Genomic DNA, 20827 nt, shown 5'->3' on the forward strand with positions numbered 1-20827 from the left:
GGTAGTAATCGCCTTTATTTGAGCGGCCGGATTCTACTGAGTAGAACCTGAAAACTGTCCCGGGGGTCTCTCATTTAATTGTCGAGCAATATCACCAATGGTCCTTTGCATGTCGAGCATAACTGATTGTTGATTCTTGAAAAGCAGATCATGCTCGGCAAGGGTCTTTTGAGTGGCTTGATCTCTAGTAACCATATGCTGCATTATCTCGTCCAACTTCTTACTCAGATCTGACACATTATTCGAACTTTGACCATTGGAATCTTCATTGTTGTATTGTCCCTGATTTCGGTTATAGGAAGCTTGGAAACCAGGTGGCCCACCAGCCGGACGCCGATTCGAGTAACCTTGCCCCTGATTCTGGTTCTGATTCTTGTAGCTGTTCTAGTTCTAATTGTTGTTGTTGTAAGCATTAGGGAACTTGTTATGACCAGCCATAAAATCCACATCTTGATTATTCATCAACAGACAATCCAGCGTACCATGACCACCTCTACACATCTCACACTTATCCACCTTAGTCTTTAGCTCTTTTATCTCTCGAGTGAGATTCTCCAAAGAAGCAACCATACCAGTGTCCAGATTAACCTGGTGCACACCTCGAGCAGATGAGGGTGTACTGGTGACGGGATTGGAATTCCCGCCTTGTGGCTTCTTCGCGTACTAAGATTGCGCGAAACTTTCAAACAGCTCGTTACACTCGGTCACATTCTTCTTGTCCATCAAATTACCCCTAGCAGCTGTGTCAAACCTCGCCTGAGCCTCGTAAGTAAGCCCATTGTAAAACTTCTCAACAAGGGCCCAAGGGGTGAGCCCATGTTGTGAACAACGGGAAAGCAGATTCTGAACACGCTCCCAAGCTTGGTAATATGCCTCATCCGGCTCCATGTGAAAGGAGTGGATCTGATCACGAAGGAGAGAGGCTTTAGCAGGTGGAAATTACTTCTTGATGAATGCGTTGTGAAGCGCCTCCCAAGTAGTGAATGCTCCAGCAGGTTGCGAATCAAGCCAAGTGGCGGCACGACCTGAAAATGTAAACGGGAACAAGTGAAGGAAGATCGCATCCAGGTTAGCACCTTGCAAATTAAACGTTTTGAACACATGGGTCAGACGGTTGATGTGTGCCGGTGCATCTTCATCTTCACGGCCATGGAATTGTGGTGATTGGTGATGTTGTTCATGACATAGGATGGGATCTGCCACGAGTTAGGGTTATTAATGTCGGGGGGCGACAATGGGTGAGTGATCTCCATGGAACCCTTCAAAAGCTTGTTGGTACACGGTGTGGTTATTCTCGGCCATCGGAACGGGTCTAGGACTTGGTGGTGGTGAATTTGCGGGTGAATTTGTGGGTGATGATTTCGGTGAAGTATCTATGGTGATCGGTTGCTTTTCAGATGATGATGAACTTGAACTTGCCTCGGACTTCAACTGAGTAGATCCAAAGTAATCCAACGGTGGTCCTTGCGAACGCAGATGTGGCATGTACCTACAAAACAAAATAAAACAAGTAAGTAGTTTCTAATACAACGACTCCAATACTGAAAATAAATAAATAATTAAAAACAAACTAGACTTAATTTAGACTCCTACGACTCAAATAAAATGAAACAAATAGCACGTATGTAGCAAGTAGGTCCAATCAAAGCTAATAACGCAATTGCCAAGAGTCCCCAGCAACGGCGCCAAAAACATGATGTGCTTGAAGTAGTTTAATATTTATTAACTAAATTAACTAAAAATAAACACTAAGTAATACTCTAGACTCTCTACAACTCGACTAAACTACTAACCGGCAAGTGAACCGATTGACTCTAGTAAAGCTAAGTAAGTCCGGATATCGAACCCACGAGACTCTTTAAATTACGTTTATTAGCTAATTAGACTCGACTACAAAATACGACTTATTAATTATATTTGTTTGGGGGATTTTTATTTAAAATACTAATTTAATACTATAATTAAAAACTAATTAAGAAAACAAGTAATTTAAACAAAAGCAGAGTTTGTTGTGAAAATAAGATGATGCTGAGAAAACTACATAGGCTAAACTCCCCTAAATTTCAGTAATAAATTGACTCGGGAAAATATTTAGTTATGGACTGGGATTGTAAAATAGACACTTAAAAGAAAAACCCGAACAGGACCCCTGACCCTTCTCAAGAGAAACCTATGGATTTCTAACAAGTTTTAACGCACACCAGTATTAAAAATCAAGTTCGCTTACGGTCACCCAATTGTTTATAATTTAGTTCCTTTATACGAAATCCTACCTTACAGCGTGGAAATCAAAGGCAATTTACTATACTTAATTGATTTGATAAACAATAATAAATAATCAACCCTAGACGGACTCCTTACGAAGAACTAAGTCTAGCATGATTAAATAGTAAAGACTTATCAATAACCTAGCACTTTACAGATTTTAGGTTAGCAGCACATTTAGGTTTATTTGACAATATTATTTTTATGATCTTATCATGACATCAATCATAAAATAATCAAAAACACAAAGTAATTGACCTAATAGCAATCCTATCATATGACAAACAATAATCAAGGAAAACTATGGAATAAAACTCATCAAACAATCCTTAGTATCCATATGCATCAATTAATTATAGATAAATCTTTTACTAAATCATAAAAACCATAACGATAAACAATCCCAAGTCAAATCAAAACATCAAAGTAGGTTCATCATAAGCCTAGATAATTCATGCAATTCAGCCTAGCATCTTAGGTTTAAGCAAAACAAACAAATAAGAATTCATGGCGATAAATTAATGAAAACGAAAGAAATAACATATAGAACCCGTGTTCTTCGTCTTCAACCAATATGCACGAAACCAGCTGATTCTTCGACTCCAAAGCTGCCGGAAACTGCTCTCGAACTCCTTGGAACCCACCAAATTGGTCTGGACTTCAAGGTATGCTTAATGGTGAGTTTAGGGGCCTTTTTATAGGCAACAGGGGTCCAAAAATAAGTTAAGTCAGCCAACAAACGAATAATCTGGAACATGCACCCGCCGTACCGCGCGGCGGGCTTTTCCCTCCCCGTCGCATGGCGCTCCAGCTTAAGGGGGGTCTGGTTCATCCTGGCTGGTCCGGTTCACTCCTAGTTCGGTCCAGTTCATTTCCTGATGCGTCGGTTCTCCGGTTCGGCTTGTTTTTGCTCTTTTTTCGCCCTCTTTTCACCGGAATTAAAGCCCGAAACCTAAAACATAAAACCATGTTAGTAGTATAAAAATCTTACGAGAAACCGAAAATAAAATAATAAAATATTAAATAATTATACACAGGATTAATGTATATTAAGCGTTACATCAAATATCCCCACACTTGACCTTTTTTCGTCCTTGAAAAATTCTCATTGCAACGGGATCAGAATCGGAGAAATACAGTATTACAAACATATAGGTTATCTTAAAATCTAGAACAACGCAAAAACTGCGATCACCGATATTGTTGTCCACTTAAACCCATGCCTTTGTCTTTACCGAGACAAGTAAGATCCAACTATTATTATTGTTATTATTATTTTATATATAATCTAGTGGAACCCACAGTCAAGACCCGCTTTATTTTAGATTTTACCGGATCAAACCACCCCAACTTGACTTAAACCTCATAATAGCATATTAAAACATTGTTGCACGTTTTCATGAACAGCTAAGACGATCAAGGATATTGTTTATCCACCTAAATTTAAACATCAAAGTATACCAAGCAGCCATTAGATACGATTAAGGTTCAATTATTCAACTAACTAGCAAGTGTTCCCCACTACATGACATACCCCCGTTATCAAGCAATACCTCGGACCCATTACCACACGTGATTTTACAAGTTTCCATCTGTCGGTTTACATACGTCGTGTCTCTAGTTGATCCTGTTCCTAATGGTATGGGACGCAAGTAAGAGGACCACGTATGACTAACAGCAGGATGATCACTGGATCATCAAAATTTTACTTCATTGTAATTGATGTAAGTGAGTGTAATGGCAGTAAACTGCGGGTTTATGCTTAAAAGATTTTATTTATTTAAATATCCGAAGATACACAGATGAATAACCGTAAAAAGACCCGTGGTCTCCGACCCGAGGCATCTCATCAATACAGGATTTAAGGCTATAAAACCATACGCCTATGAAGTGTTAACCACTAAAGCTAGAAGTGCAAGTTTTAAGTTTATATCACATGCTACACGGTATACTTTAACATTTAAACCTACCCAAGCATCGTATGATAGCGTATTCAGATTTCTATAAAATTTATAATTTTCTACAATCAAACTAAAAATGAGGCTTGAGTATGGCCCGACCTTTCATCTCGTATTTTATACAGACTTAACATGTTTCCCACTAAAAATCATATTTTATCGTTTTAAAACCAACTATCAAACTGCCCTTTCATTCTCAACGCTGAGCCTACCGACACATCCCAAGTTAAGTGCGTGTTCTTTAATTATATCTTATTATTAGTAGTTTGAAAAACCGATTCCCGATAAGTATCCTCATCTCCCATTTATACGCAAAAAACAATTTCAATAGGCATTTTTCAAAACTTTTTGTTTTTTTAATTTTTTTTAATAAATAAGACAAAACAAGTTAAAAACATGTGCTCCTATCCACGAAATTAAAATTTGCATTGTCCTCAATGCAGGGACGGAAACACGACTCAAAAATTTTAAAAACAAAAGAAGACCAAAAAATACAAAAATAAATAAGAACAAAACAAAACTAAAAAAATTAAAAATAAGAACAAAACAAAAAATACAAAAATAAATTAAGTGTGGGCATATTTGATATAATGATAAATATATATATTTCTCTTGTATATTTTGTATAATATTTTATTAATTTTTGTTCATTTTTATTTAGAATATGTATACTAACATATTTGTGTAAGTAGGTTCCGGAAGTTGACCGTGATTGAAAAGGGCGTAAAATGAGTTAAAATAAGCTAAAACAAAGAACTGGACGAATCAGGATTGAACCGGAAAGAATCAAGAGAGATAGCCGGTCGAACCGGCCAGACCCCCCTCCCATAGTACGCCGCGCCGCGCGACCAAGGGGTCAGACTTGGCCGCACGACGCATGGAGCTCATATTCCAGATTCTTCCACGAATTTCAGGTTTTTGAGGCCCAATACACTAAATAAACACCCTTAACCTTAAACCTGAACATACCCTACGAACCACAGCCAAATTTGGAGTTTCTTGGAGCTTAGGATTGCATATTTTGGCGGTTTTGAAGGCAAGGAATCAGCTGGTGAAGTGATATTCAATCAAGGATGAAGACTACGAGCTTTATCACCTATTATCTTTCGTTTCCATTACTTTTCACCATGATTTCTTCTATGTTTATTTTGTTTGATTTTATGATGTTAGGCTAAACATTATAGACTGCCTAGGCTTACGATTAACCTTTGTTAAACTTTTGATTTTGATTGGGATTTATTTTTCCTTATGGTATTATGAATCAGTAAAGAGTTTGATTATATTTAATTGATGCATATGCGTACTTAGGATTGTTTAATGAGTTTTATTATTCCACAGTTGCCTTGGTGATTGTCTATCATATAATAGGTTGCTGTTAGGTCATCTACTGTGTGTTTTTGACTAGTTTATGATTTAATTGCAATAAGATCATAGGAATAATAATTAATCAAATAAACCTAAGTGTGCTGCTAATTTAAATAGTTGCAAGGTGATAGATTATTAATAGGTCTTTGTTGATTAAGATTGCTAGATTTAGTTCTTCGTAAGGAGTCCGTGGTCAATTTTGTCTATCGAGTCAATTGAATATATTAAATTGCCTTTGATTTCCGCGCTATAAGGTATGATTTCACATAAAGGTACTCATTCATAATTAATTAGGTAACCGTAAGGGAGTCTAATATTTAAAACTGGTGTGCTTTAAAACTTATTAGAAACCCATAGGTGTCTTCTTGAGAAGGGCCAGGGGACCTGTTCGGGTTTTCTTTTAAGCGTCTATTTTATGATCCCAGATCTATAACAAATATTCCCGATTAATGGATAACTGCAACTTAGGGGATTCTACCCTAGGTGGTTTATCTATCATGATCTGAATTAAGTCTAAGTTCTAAGTTGAGTCGTATTTAATTCTATTACTTAGTTTAAAATTAGTATTTTAGTAAAATCTCCCTCAAAATAACAATAAATAAATAGTTGTGTCTGTAGTTAAGTCTAATTTAGCTAGTTTACGTAATTTAAAGAATCTCGCGGGTTCGATATTCGGACTTACTTAGCTGTACTAGAGTCAATCGATTCACTTGCCGGTTAGTAGTTTTAGTTGAGTTAAGAGTCTAGAGTTATTACTTAGTGTCTAGATTAGCGTGATTTTAGTTAATAAATTTATAACTACTTCTAGCACATCAGGACGCGACTCCTGATCTGGACGCACATGACGTACGTTTACTATATTTTCGTTTCGGTTACTTTTTTAATTCGTTTAATTATTAAACGTTTTTTTATTGTTTGATATTAGACGTCGAGCGTCAGGCGCGGGCGGGGCGATGACGTGGACGATGGCGGTTGGGGATTGGGCGTCAGACGCATGGGCGACGACGATGTCGACGTTCATGATGTGCTGTTTACGGGCAACGACGATAACGACGATAGGTCGTTTATATAAATTTTTATATTTTGTTTTATTTGTATGAACCTGTTGTTTTTTTGTATATATGTGTATATTGTTTTGGTGTATTCATGCGTTTATTGTTTATTTTGTTTTGGTGTATATATACATCACTTGGATACATACCGTAACACTCAGACCTAATCAAATGTGAGCGCATCATAGTTAGATGGTAAAGGATGAAACAGGAGAGAAACTTATGTAGGAACGAAGGAAGGATGATAATCAGATGCAACACACATCACCTGATATAAATCGTTAACTACAAGTGAAAAACGATAATAGTTATTTTAATAATACGAGGTTGGACGAAAATGCTTTCGAGAAGGATCAAACACAGGGGCGGATTTATATATCAATTGGGTGGTTCCTCGGAACCACCCGAGTTTCGAAATAATAGTGTATTGATATATAGAAAATGCTAAAGGAACCACCTTATAAATTAGAAAGGAACCATCTTATTGACGATTCAAGCGTTGGAGTAGTTGGTAATTTGCTAGTTTTGTAAAAAGAAGGTCGCGGGTTCGATTCCCTGTAGAAACAAATTTTAGAACATTTTTTGTTTATTATTCAACCTTATATATCACTTTAGGGTTTTATAAAACACATACTTATACAGCAGTAGCTACTCTTCCTAGAATTATTTCACTTTAAAGGTAAGTTTATATTCATTTATTAAATGTTTAATTATTCTTCAAGTAGTAAATCGTCAAAAATAAATTTGTTAGTTTTTATGTTTTTATAAAAAAAATTATCATATTTTTATTATATAATGAACTTTGCCCGAATCATCGAACCGAACAAAAATTTTTTATACCCGACTCTATGAAATTGAAACATCAAATAGTAGTGCACCACCTAAAATAAATTCCTGGATCCGGCACTGATCAAACATGATAAAAGTTTACAAGATTTTAAATCTTTAATAACCAAATTTGTCAATTGACACCAAAACAAATTAACCAAAGCAAACAAATAGTAAAAACATTTAATCACAAGAGGTGGGAGAAAAATGTTCTTTAGAATGAAGATTACAATATTACTATGTACAAATGGAGCTCTAGTTTAGCTACATAAATAACATGTGGTATGAGACCATGGGTTAAGTTATTATACAAATCGTAACAAAAATTAGAATAATGAGAACTCATAAGTTATTGTCATATATCAGGTGGGGATCAAAAGAGAAAGGTCATAAAAGAAAAAACACATATTTTCTCTAGTCTCATGTAAGACACATGCCAATTTCCATCATTTTAGAACGTCTATAACATTTTCGTTCGACATTTAAAAAAAACAATTCACCATAATAACAAACGTTTTTTTTATCTTTAATATGAGTATGCTTTGTTTTATAAAAAAAATTATATCGTTGTGTCTTATGTTCATCATTATGTCTCTCTATTTATTGTTATGTTTTTGTGCTTATCATTGTGTTTCTTTTTCAAAAGTGTGAAATCTGAAAATTGTAATATTGAAATAGCACCGTTGTGTAATTAAAATATGTAAATATAATGATAAAATAATCAGGGTCGGTCATGAGCATTTGCAAGGTGTGCCATCGCTCGGGACCCAATTTTCCGAGGAGCCTATTTTTTTTAAATAATAAAAAGATTTAAATATAACTTTGTTGTGTTTTTGTTTGACCTCAAAAATCATGGTTTGTAGCAAATGAGATGAAAGAGAGTGAAGTGTGTGTATTTCCATTTTTTTTGGCGGACATGAGCTACAAGACCGTGTAATGAAGAAGATGCATACTAAGGGCAAAATAGTATTTTGCTATTGAGTATTTTATACCTTTTAATTTTAAGTTTGACTATAATCAGATAAAAAAGTAACTTTATGAAAGTTTTTTTCATTTTCTTTCTTTATTTAATTATTGCATATATGATAGATTTAGAGTTAATTAAGAACATCGTAAATTTTCAACAGTTGTTTGCATTCACGCTGAAGCCGCAAATGACTCGAATCCAAAACCTTAAACCTGTTGAATGCCGGTTTGACTTTCAAAATTCAAAATAATATTTACCATCAACCGATCACTTGTCTTTCTTGCAATATAAAGCCAGTCTTAACATAAGACCTTGGCTACTTAGTAATTAGTGTCTAGTTATGTCATTGTTGAGTAGAGTTTTTGCATCCAGTTCCAGTCAACATCTACGGGCCAGCTTATCAAGCATGCCTTCTTTGTTGTACATGGCGTATTTGATGGACCTGCTCTTTTGGATTCGGATTCGGATTCGAGTATGGTCATCTGGTAATGTGTACGACTTGAAAGTTGGCTTATGTATTGTCATTTTGTAATCTGTTGCAATTGAATAATGATACGACAACAAATTTTTCCAAATAAACGGGAAAAAAATTTCTTGATATATATTTGTATCTGTTTATATTTTTATCTTTTCATTTCCCATGCCCTCCCGGGAAACACAACTAAAATCGAGGAGACAGGTTCAAGTAACGAACTGAAACAGGCCGTTGAACTCAAATCCGTTTTGACCCGAGCTCATTTTACTCAGAACACGTTTTCACCCAAATCAAGTTGACATTTTTTTCAAAAACTACCAATTTTGACCCAACTCGTTTTTTTTAGAACCTATTTGACCCGAACTCATTTTACTAAGAACCTAAACTCAATTAAGCCAATCATACCAGAATACCTGCCATTGTAGATTTGTAGTACCATAGCTTTTGTACATCAGATTACACAGTTCAGGGATCTTTTACGCATCAATTCCAAGCTTTTTAGCCATATAATCTGCATGTATATATTTTATCCTAAGGAAAGAGTAGGAATATATATTTATTTCTCTACATCCTCTACAACCTACCTTTGATGTACTTGAGAACTCCAGCCGCCAAGGCCAATCAATAAATAGATATACTCAAAAGTTCCCTGCAAGAGAATCTGTAATAACAAAAGAGCACCATTTTGACGGTTTCATCATGTGCTTGTTTGCTTGGTGAACTTAGGCTAGCATTAATATTTACATTCAGTAAATGAATCAAAAATCATTTTTTTTTCAAGTAACTTTTGTTGAGTATTTGTAATATAAGATTACCAAACACAAAGATGGAGAATTCGATCATGAACACACTTTGATACGTTTCCTAAATTGTCAGTAAACGGGTCGTCACAATCTTGAAATACCAAAAACCGTTAAAATAGTAGGGTGAATTTGTTAGGCCATTACATAAATCTTGTTTTATAATATAAAAATTCAGTGCTAAAATTCATTTCAAAATCACATAATTCCTAACTTCAAAATCAATTTCTAACTTTATGATTTCTGACTTCAAAACTGATACATGATGAAACCCTCAAAATGGGACGTATATTATACCGAATCAAGCATCTAAACTACCAAAACAACAGTAATGAAATCAGTTATTCAGTAATGAAGCAAGCATCTAAATTATATCTACTGGTTACTGGCCTGCAATGGTCCAAAAATCTTATGAAACTTAAATTAACACACTAATTGTTTTATAAAAACCTGGCTTCAACATTGACTGATGCTGGTTTCAAATGGTGAATACCATTTGCCGTCTTTTAGCACTAACCAAAGCCTGAAAAAGATAAAAATAGAATCATTTGTTAATCAATGGTGTCAGACTCTGCAGTATGCCAGCCAAGCTGATGAACTCACAGCAGCTGAGATCTGTTCAACATACTCAGATTGTGCCTTGAACAGTCTCACCTGGTGTGAAACATGAAAAAAAATTAAAATTTTTAAGCTAATGAAATAATAAAGGGAAGTCAGGAGCTACTTTGAACCTGTGTATAGAAGAATGCAACATATGAGCGGAAATACTGAAGAATCAAACCATCAAATGTAGCAAAACTTAATACCGAATATTACCGGTATGTGTTCTCTCCGGCGTAACCTCCAGAAATTAGGGTTTGCATAATCTAGTAAATGAGATCGAGAGAAAGATGAAGATTATTGTGACTGAAAAGAGGCGGTCGGTGGAGCACTTGTGGGTTAGGAGAGATGCAGAGGTAAAGCCACGTATGAATGTAGAGGTAAAGGCGTATCAGCAAACATGTGATGACGCCATACACAATGCACAACTCCGGAAGCGTCAAGTAGAATGAACAGTAGTTTATAGACACAGAAAGTGGTTGATAATTAATATATATAATAATAATAATAATGTAGATTTAATAATAAATACATTTACTTAAATAACGCTTATTCTTCAATTTGTTTGATTAATTTATGTGTTTATCACATTTTTAATTTCATCATTTACTTTAGTGTTTATTGCTTAATTTATTTTTCTCTAATATTTTAGTTAAAAAACATGTTCAATTATGTGGAATTCTTTCTTTAAAAGAACATTGTAATTAAATAAAAAAAACTTAAAAACAATTAGGTTTTTTTATCTTCTATTTTTATTTTATCATAAACTAAAGAAGTTCAATTCTATTATAATATATAAAATGAAAGTTTGGTGTCGCTAGGAATTCTATTGATTAAGTGGCGGTCCGATATTGGGTCGTGGTGGTTTTTTTCTTTTGTTTTTGCTATTTATTTTTTGTTATTTAGTTTCATTATCGTAACCAAAGTAATTGAAACGTATTGGATTCGTGTTGACTCACCGTCACAACACCCAAAACTGTCAACACTCAGGTTTTACCGACTCACCGCCGTAACGCCCGGATTTTACCGACTTTTTTATTTAGTTCCATTACTGTAACGAAAGTAACCTCTGACCAAATTCGTGTCGAATCGCCACCGCAACCTCGGAACCGACAATGCTCGGATTTATTAACCCTTTTGTTTTAGTTCCGGTACCGTTAAGAACATAACCGAGACCGACCAAATTCACGTCGACTCATCGCCGCAACGCCTAAGTTTAACCGATTCAATGTCCGAGACCGACAACGTTCGGATTTACCAACTTTTTTATTTTAGATTCAGCACCATAACAAACATGACTGAACCAACCGAATTCGTGTTGACTCACCGCCACGACGCCCGGGACCGACAACACTCGGATTTTACGAATGCCCGAGATTTACCAACTCACTGCCGCCATGCCTGGGATGACAACGCTCGGTTTTACCATCGTTTTGGTTTTACCGACCAAAAAGCGTCGTTTTAAATTTATTTTTTATATGCTAATTGGACGTATTTATTTTCTGAGTTTTAATGCTTGGATTTTACCAGTGTTGCCAATATCGTACCGTAAAGAACTCAACTGAGACTGTCCAAATTCGCGTCAATTCATTGTCGTAACGCCCGAGACCTACACCGCTCGGTTTTTACCAACGGTCTGAGTTTTAAACATCGAATTAATGTCGTTTTGATATTTTATTTGTTCATATGCTTTTTATATGTGAATTTGACAAATTTACTTAGTTTTTAGCGCCCGATTTCGTAACTCTCGGTTTTTACCCTCCAAGGTTTTACAAACGCTCGAGTTTTAACAACCGTATAAATGTTGTTTAAATATTTTAATTTTTTACATGTTAGTTTTTGGGTTTAATTGTAGGTCCCGTGGCGGGTGGATCTAACAACGTTCTTGAATCAACCAAAATTAGTGCTAGCGGAAATCACACTAAACAACCAAGAAGTCTCGGATCTTGAGTTTTATGTTCGGGTTTAGTGAGAGAGAGATAGACGGGAGAAAGTAATAGAAGGAAAGTATGTGTGAGTTAGATAATTTGGCAAAAAGGATGTTCTACTCATGGCATGCTCCCTGTTTATAGAGAAGCATGCATGAGAGATTGTTTTTATTTTGAAAATGCCTAATTGGCTTGATTGCAAGTTTTTCCCTTGGGCCATTTCTCTTGGGCCTAAACAATACAAAATGAACTACTAAAGCCCATGAGATACATACATTCAATACAAAAGACTTAGATAAACAAAATGGGTCTAACAATCTCCCTCTAGTCTTTAGTATTGAAATCCGTCGGTGTCGTATTCCAGCCAGCCGTCCTCGGGTAGTGGAAGTTCAACAACTCTTTTAACAAACTTGTTGAAAGCTTCAACTATCCGGTCAGTGTTCTAACGACCGATGTCCTCGACGGTTCCCAGGGGTGAGTTGTAGAGCTTCTTGACATCTTCTATATGCAGCCCCATTAGCTCGTGCTCGTCAAATATAAGGATCTCAGGCAGATCTTTGCAGCGTATAACGGTCTCCCCTGTCGTGTTATCGAACTCCTAGCCAATGAAGTCTCAGAGGATGTTAGGAACATAGGGCTCACCATGGTAGATGATATGACAGTCCTTTGGTGCCCTGTGTCTATACATTGTTCGTGGCTCTCCGGTGGCTGGGTTTATTTCTTTCGGGTTCTTGTACTTTCGACCCTTATTGAACTCGAAGTCTTTGTAATCCAACTTCGATTGACGATATAGGTGAGTTGTGACCCATCCCTCGAGTGTATCATCATACTCACCACGTCCCAGAGCTTTTGATAGATAGTGGAGGTCTAGCTCTGGCAACGACTTTAGCTCGTGGTGGTTGAGATAAACAAGATCAACGTTGTATCTTCGGATGGCCCAACAACTATTCCCTTTATTGTATTTTGCATAAACAATCAAAGAGTCATCATGATAGGGATAGTTGAGGGAACGGATGCTGACGCTCTTGTCATGATATGTGTCTTTCTCTTCTGTGTCTGTGTTGCTTGTGACAAGTCAGCGGCTGGATTGGAAACTGGCTCTATTACAGGAGTTTCTAAAGCTTGAACTTGAGCTGGAGGTGTATCTGGATTTGGCGAGTAGTTGAGGTAGTCTTCTTCTACTGCCTCTTCCGTATTCTGTTCAATAATTTGCTCCAAGTTCTTTCCTGCTTCAATAAAATCATCCATAACACCTGCAAAATCATCAAGAAACAAATCTTTATATTGTCAATCTCCGAGTCGTGCTGCCTGACTTTGCCGACCGAGTCGTGAACAGCAGGGTCTTGAACATCTTGTTGAGTGTGTGGAGGTGATTGAGTGTTAACTCCACCTCCACCTCCTGCTGCCCCGGCCCCTCCATCTCCTCCGTTTCCACCTTCATCACCATCACCATCATCATCATCAAAACTATCGTGGACGATGTCATCGTCATCGTCTTCATCATCATCTTCATTAACATCTTCGTCTTCACCATCATCACCTTCGTCTTCACCACCAGCTTGGACCTGAGGTTGTGCTTGTTGTTCAGGACCCAAGTTGGCACTTATGCCACTAGTGGCTTGGCCACCCTGTTATACCAAACGACCAACAGTTGCCTCACCCTCAGACGCCACAACCCTTTCAGCTCGTAAGGCCACACTCGGACCTGCGGTGGGTTGGGATCCACCAACCTGAGAAGTCACACCAGACCTTCTCCAACTCTGAAAAACTGCATCAGGTTGATCCTCAAGACCATGAAAGTCATCCTCATGAATACCCATAAGGTCTGAGGCCGCTTGATACTTGCTCACCAACTCTTCATTTGTCTTTAGTTGAAGCTCATTGAGACGATCATGCTCTTTCACTTTTACTTGAATGGCCTCCATCTCGGTTCTGAGTGTTGCATTTTCAGCTATGAGTGTATCGAGGGAGGAAGATGATGCTAGCTGATTCTCTAAACTCGTGACTCTGGAGTTTGTAGCCTCACTCTCAACATCCCACTTTCTAGTTGCATCCTCGATCTTCTTATTGAGACTTGTTCTGAGAGCACTTGCACTTGGTAAGTTTCTCTCAAGTGTAGCCAGTCTGTCAACAATCCTGGAGTGGTCTGCCCTCAGATTAGCGTTTTGAGAGGCTTCGTGGTTCAGCAACAATTGTTGATTCTGGACTTTGGTGTGAAGAGTGTTGATCAGCAATCTTTGATTTTCCATTTGAGCCTCGTTCACCACCTTCTCCTCCTCCAGAACCTGGACCCTTGCTTTCAACTCTGCCTTCTCCTTCTCATCCGCAATCTCCTTCTGTTTCATATCCTTGATAAAGCGAAGAAGCCCAATCTCTCGTTCTGCCCTTTTAGCGTTTGAAGCCTCCAGTGCAAAGATCCTATCGAGGATAGGGTCGGCGTACACTGGAGGTGTCAAGGACGTCCCTCTAGTAAGGGGTTGTGGTGAGAATATTGTGGTTGGTGGAGTTGTGGATATAATAGGTGGTGAGGTGATTTGGAAAGGTACGGTGATGGATTGGGTAGGAACTAGTGAGGTGGTGGGGGTTGTTGGTGTTGAAGTTGGTGGTGATTGGATTGGTATGGGTGGTGTTTCTACGTTGGATGATTTTGAGAATATGGAGGTGTAAGGTATGGGTTTTAGGTTTAATGGTGGTGGAGGTTTTGTAGGTGGGGATGTGATGATAGTTTGGCTCCAAAGGCTGGTGGTTTGTATGGGTGAGCTAAATATAGATGATGTGAATATTGAGGAGGTTATGGGTTCGATGGTTGGTTGTGTGGGTGGTGTTGTGGTTTGGGAAGGTTCGGGTTCGGTTTGGGTTGGTTGTTTGGCTGGAGTTGTGAGTTGGGATGGCTGTGATTGTGGTGGTGAGGTCGGCATTGGTGGTAGGAATGTTGAAATAGGTTGGTCTAATGGTAAGGGTTCGGGTGATGAATCGGGTGAGTCATGGAGTAGGGTTTTGGTTTTCTTGACTTTCGCTTTCTTTCTCGATTTGGGTTTCCTATATGTTGGGATTTGGATTTTGGCTACGTCTAAGTTTGAGTACTTGGGCTAGGGTCTCTTTGGTAACTACAGGAAGGACAGAGGTTTTACCTTTAGAAGGAAGCTTGACAACAAGCTTTGGAGCCTTCTTGGAGTCTCTAAGCTTCCTCAGATGCTTCAGGGGCGGCTGGTCTTCCTCTTCTTCCTCCTCTTCCTCAACAACGGCCTTCTCCTTGCCCAAAGCACTACTAACAGAAGGCTTGTCGGTAGCCTTCCTTTTCAAATCATGCTTTCCCTTGGTTCTGCCCTCGGCAGGTTCATCACTAGAATCAGCTTCAATCTCAGCATCAGATTCTCCAATCTCTCCACTTTCAACATCCTGGTCACCCGCAGCCTCGGTCTCCTCAAACAAACCGTATTTAGGACCCGGCCTTGGTCCCACATACTGGTATCCCTTCCCCTTGGTGCTCAGCAAAACACCTAAAATTGACAACTTTATCTCATTAACATAGTAAGGTTATGGCAATAACTTCTTGTCTTTTGCTTCTTTGCTGGGAGGCCTGGGTACTTCGGGCATCATGCATCAATCAGCATCTGTACAAACCTTGGATACATGAGCCACCTCGAGTCGTACTTTGCATTGGCAAACATGCATAAGAATATTCTCCTTGAATAGTTGAACTTCTCTTGAGTGATCAAGGCGTACATGATCCTCACCCAGTCTACTCTCATGCTATCATAACCTCCACGGATGTCTGCAAAAACAATGAGTGACGATGTGAAAAAAGAAACCTCCAATAAGGTGGGAGGTGTTTCTTTTCGAGGATCTTCCACTCAGTATCATATGCCATCTGAGCAACAAAATCTTCCAACTTCGCCCTGTCACCCTTCTCATAAGGATAGTTCGGTTCATCTTTGAACTTCAGCACCCTTCGAATATCCCCTTCATTAATGGTGAGTTCTCTTCCGGCAACCTTGGTTCTAAACGATAGAGCATCATCAGCAGGCTTTGCAAATGCCCAGAAGTCTAGTACCCATTTGTAATAAACTGTTGGGTCGGCAGAGATAGCAAATGCAACAAGTGACTGCCTTAATCCCGTTTACCATAGGTGTGAACACTTTGTCCTCTTTAGATTTTGGAAGCTCAAGGGCACAAAATTGATTATGACCCTAAAATTAGACATAGAGATCATGAGAATCATCATTCGAATAAAAACAAAACAAAATAATAAGTTATATACATATGCCTTAGTATTTACATATTACTTAACTTAATTAATTTTATATAGTTAATTAATTATGTACATTTTAGTTTTAATAAGTTGATAAGTTAACTTTAGTCAATTAATAAGTTACTAAGTCCAATATGTACAATGATTAAGTCCAAAACAGTCCAATAGTCCTAAACAGTCCAGTGAGAAGCAGTCTTAAATTCTGAAAATTTTGCTAAGTGCAAGAATTTCGCATGAGGTCCAGTTTCGCTTCGTATGGGCATGCGAAGCGAAACAGAAAATCATTTCGCTTCGCATGGGCATGCGAAGCGAAATAGAAACCCTTTTCGCTTCGCATGGTCATGCGAAGCGAAAAACAACCTTATGCGAAAAAGTTATACTAAGCCTATTTTTATTTCCTTTTTCTTCCTTTGGTGTTGCCTATACACGAATTTGGTTTCTGGAGAGTTTGGTTCAACACCCCTTTGGTTTACATGGTCAATTGGACCCCAGAACCTTCGAACTAACCTATAACTACAAACTGTACACAAACAAACCTAAAACTAACTAATGATGATGATACACATAGATCTAATGCCTAATATTAGTTTCTAAACATGAAAACACCACAAATTTGAAGATCTGATCTAAGATCAAGCCAACGGTTCATATTAACCGTCGCCTCGATCTCCGTGAACCCAGAGAGTAAGATGAACGGAGGAATTAAGGTGTTATTGAAGTTATACCGAGGGTGTTGGATCTGGTTCATCATCATAGATGATAAAGAGGGCCGGATCTTTGATGATTTGAAAAGATTTAGGGTTTGAGAGTTTAAAGATGAGAGAGAAGAGAGAGAGTGGAAAGTTAAAAGCGTTATGTGAATAGTGAAAGATATTTTAGATTTCCCTTGTATATAGGGTTAGCCTATCTCGCGATAAGGTCAAAACATCGCGAGTATTCACCGAAAATACACTCTCGGTCCTCGGTCTTTAAAAGAATTTGCATTTTCAAACCCGAAAAACATTTACCCACCGAATCCAAGCACTTGTTTATTTATTTGATTTTTCTTTTGCCGGTCCGTGACTGTTAACGTTTTCAAGATCGATCTCTTTAACAAGACAAAAACATAAAAACAAAATAAACGAAGACAATAATAATAATAATAATAATAATAATAATAATAATAAAATAAAAATAAAAATTAAATTATATTTTAAAATAAAAACAAATTAAAAATTAAAATAAACTAAAATAAAAATTAAAAAAAAACTTAAAATATTAAACTATACAAGTACTTAATATTTTAGAAAACAAAAACAAAATAAACTAAAAAAAATTTAAAACATTTTTAAAGTTAAGAATAATATTGAATTAATTTACATAGATCTTCTCTTTGGTTAAATTTACAAAGAACGATCGCGACATGGAATCATATTGATTTGCAAAGCCCTAGATTGCGTTTCTATTTTGAAATTATTGTGACACAAATTCATTATTGATTGCAGATATTGTCCACTTGTTAATCTTGACAAGTGTTTTAGTGTTAACGTGATACATTTAAAGGTTTAATTAGGCACGATACTTATGTGGTCCCCACTTAATCATGCATGTTACTGATTTCATCATATCTCGGGCTTACTTTGTGTTAACATATCACCTCAACTTGACTTAAACCTTTCTTAGTTGATCACAGTACTCTTATTAACATACTTGACACTTTTACTTTGTACACTCGACACTTTGTGCTTTGCACACTTGACTCGATCTAGAAAAGTTAAAATAAAGCAGAAGATTCATGGCCTTAACAATCAGATCTTGTATGACTACAAACAAAGAAAGTCTAAGGCTTTAATCAAAATAAATGAAGAAATAAAGAAGAAGTTAAAATCCTAAACGACTCTTTTTCTTGATTTTTCATTTTGTTTTTCTGTTTTTCTTTTTCTTTTCTTGACTCTTTTGTTTTCCCTTTTTCTTGCCTTTCTGTGAGGCTTTTCTTGACTCAAAAGAAAATTAAAACTGACACTTATTTCATAAGACAACTGTGATCATGTAAAGAGAGGCTTGGGTATAACATGTATAGTTACATTTCTGCCTTCATGAATATGACTTCACGGAATCATGCAACCGCTTCTTAAATGTATAGCCACTAGCAACGACAGAAGTTTAAATTTATATCACCCAACACTTACTTGTTGTCAAACCTATCTACACATCAATGAATGACTTTATAGCCTTTTGTTCTACTCTTTTAACATGCTAGGATCAATACATACCAATGTACTATCACTTTCCACAGGGTCGGATCAAATTCTTAATTGAAAATTTTTAATAATCGACTCCCTCTACGAAGGAGCTCCCTCTAAACAGGATAATTCTTTTTGAATTTTCTTAAAAATTCTTAAATAGTAGTAAAGATGAAATTAATATTGAATATTAAAATAATTCTTTTTGTTAAGTCAAGTGACTTTATAAAGTAAATTTAAAATCTTTTTGGTGAGTTAAAGTTAACTCATTTTCTCCCTATAAAATTGTGATATATTTGAAAAATATTTATAATTTTAAAAACAAAGATAAAATTTACTCAAACGAAATCATGCCCAATGACTCAACGAGAAACAAAAATCGGGCACGACTAAAAGCTTTGGTAAAGAGATCTGCAAAGTTAAAGTCAGTATGAACCCTTTTTATATCGACAAGTTTACGATCATAACAATCACGAATAAAGTGTATTCGGATGTCAATGTGCTTAGTCTTTGAGTGCTGGATCGGGTTTTTAACAATAGCAATGGCCGCCTCATTATCACATTTGATCGTGGATCCACAGAAATTCAAACCATAATCCAGCAGCTGATGCTGGATCCATATCACTTGAGAGCAGCAGCTGGAAGCAGCAATGTACTCGGCTTTTGCTGTGGAGGTGGACACAGTGACTTGTTTCTTGCACTGCCATGAGATCAACCGATCTCCCAGGAATTGACATCCGCCCGATGTTGATTTTTTGTCCAAGTTGCATCCCCTATAATCACTGTCAGTGTAAGCATGAAGTTCCAAGGGAGATTCCTTTGGATACCAAAGACCCAAACGTGGTCTTCCCTTCAAGTATCTGAAAATACGTTTGACAGCCGTCATGTGGGATTCTCTCGAGTCTGACTGATATCTGGCACACTGACAAACAGGGAACATGATGTCCGGTCGGCTTGCAGTGAGATACATCAAGGAACCAATCATTGACCTATACAGGTGTTGATAGACTGGTTTTCCTGATGGATCAGGAGCGAGAATAGGTCGCGTAGCGAAAGCTGTTGAGTCCTTAAATCCAAATTTCTGAACAATGTCATGAACGTACTTTTCTTGATGAATCAAAGTCCCGTCCTTCTTTTGTTCAACTTGTAAGCACAGAAAGAAAGTCATCTCCCCTAATGAACTCATTTCAAATCGCTTCTGCATAATCTCAGAGAACTCCTTGCACAGATTCTCATTCGTGGACCCGAAGATAATGTCATCAACATAAACTTGTACCAGAATCAGACCACCCTTGACCTTCTTGACAAAGAGAGTTTGATCGACGATTCCTCTCTTGTATCCGTTCTTCACTAAATGATCGGCCAGTGTGGCATACCATGCACGAGGTGCTTGGTGAAGACCATAAAGTGCTTTGTCAAGTCGGTAAACGTAATCAGGATGACTTGGATCTTCAAAACCTAGAGGTTGACTGACATAGATTTATTCTTTAACTTTCCCGTACAAGAAAGCAGTCTTGACATCCATTTGATACACTTTGAAGTTCATGTACGAGGCATATGCCAGAAAGATACGAATTGCTTCTAATCTGGCTACCGGTGCATAGACTTCATCGTAATCAAGACCTTCACGTTGCCAAAAGCCTTGCACAACAAGCCGTGCTTTATTACTAATGATCACCCCCTTGTCATCTTTCTTATTTCGGAACACCCATTTCGTTCCAATCGGCTTCTTATGTTATGGCTTCTTCACTAGCCTCCAAACATTCAACTTCTTGAACTAAATACGTATATTGCTGCTTAAATTATTTTCTTTCGGTCTGATATCGTTTTAAAAACCTTCATTTTTTGGTATCGTAAACTATACCGAATACAACTTTTACTATAGCAAATGTCAGTAATAAAACGAGCAGCTACTGACCAAATCACAGTCGTTTTCCCGCCGTAACGCGCGAGCACTCTTACTAGTTAAATTTTAGGTAGCGTTTGGTATGCAGGAATGACAATATGAATGAAATGATTCATTACGTGGGAATGAAAAAAGTGGTGTTTGTTTGCTCAATGGAATGGAATCATTTCCATCAAAACCATTCCTTCCCACCCCCCTTCTTTTTTTTT

Source organism: Bidens hawaiensis, unplaced genomic scaffold (assembly GCF_021521415.1).
Source record: "Bidens hawaiensis isolate Kalapana, Puna unplaced genomic scaffold, B.hawaiensis_p1.1 tig00008259_1, whole genome shotgun sequence".
Taxonomy (NCBI): Eukaryota; Viridiplantae; Streptophyta; class Magnoliopsida; order Asterales; family Asteraceae; genus Bidens; species Bidens hawaiensis.